This window comes from Austrofundulus limnaeus, unplaced genomic scaffold (genome assembly GCF_001266775.1).
Source record: "Austrofundulus limnaeus strain Quisiro unplaced genomic scaffold, Austrofundulus_limnaeus-1.0 Scaffold0, whole genome shotgun sequence".
Lineage (NCBI taxonomy): Eukaryota > Metazoa > Chordata > Actinopteri > Cyprinodontiformes > Rivulidae > Austrofundulus > Austrofundulus limnaeus.
The window spans coordinates 11004048-11005064 of record NW_013952402.1 but is presented as its reverse complement, the minus strand read 5'-3'; the positions used below and the strand labels follow the sequence as shown (position 1 = coordinate 11005064).

General features: G+C 33.5%; 1 protein-coding gene across 1 annotated transcript in view; it reads left to right on the top strand.

Moving 5' to 3' along the window:
* The window catches only part of LOC106524658 (zinc finger protein 267), a 13745-nt gene that overhangs the window by 4132 nt on the left and 8596 nt on the right, over window positions 1-1017 (top strand). The window lies entirely within an intron of this gene.

Sequence of the window (1017 nt, the reverse complement as noted above, 5' to 3'; positions counted from 1 at the left end):
TAGATGCACAGGAACACAAAAAGTAAAAACCTATTTCTGTAAATAAGGGCCTCAAGATACTAGGGGCTTCATAAATTACCTATTTAACTTACAACATGGATTTAAATTTGTTTTATTACTGTATGTATTAAATCTAAAAGGAAAGGCAAAAATAAGTTATAATTGCTAAATAGACAAAAGTATCCCTTCCTTTTCGTTCTGCTGCATTTGAACTGTTCCACAGTCTTATTGCAAAAATGTTGGCACGAGCAATGCAGAAAAAAGGGAAAAAGGGCACGACGGTTCCAGACACGAAGCCGACTACAAGAGCACTTGTGCAAGCATTGCTAATGCTAATGAAGCTATCCATCTCTGCTACCAGTTGGTGTGYAGACAAAAGTACCTCTCTGTCAAAAGGCACAACATTGCTGCGGTATGGCAAGCTGTTCGGATCAGGTATTCAAATTAATTTTCTTCTTTGTCAGAATGAACATTTCAGCTCTCAAAAAATTAATTAAAGGTATCCAAAAAAAACCTACTAATTTCTCTAAAAAAGCTGAAAAAAAATTAGTGACTTGTAAAAATGTCTTTTGGAATATCCAGCAATTTACAAAGCAATTTCAAAAACAAGCAAATTAAAAAATGACCAGCTCCAATTACAACGCAAAGATTAAAAAAGATAATTTGGATATCTGTTAACAAAATATTTTTTATTAACTGTCAAGTGGGGGAAAAATGACTATTACTAAATTCTAGATATCTGAAATACAAATACCAGTAGATATCTACAGGGTTCAATCTAGATCAGAAGAAAAGTTTGAGGCTGTCTGGAACAGAAATGCATAAATGTGGGGGAAAGTGAATTATTTGTCCTTGGCCAAAATAACAACTGATATTCACTTGAACTGTTTGATTGTGGATAGAATATCATTTTGGATATCTGAAATACAGCGGGTAAAATAGGTATTGAACACGTCACCATTTTTCTCAGTAAATATATTACTAGAGGTGCTAATGACATGAAATTTTCACCAGATG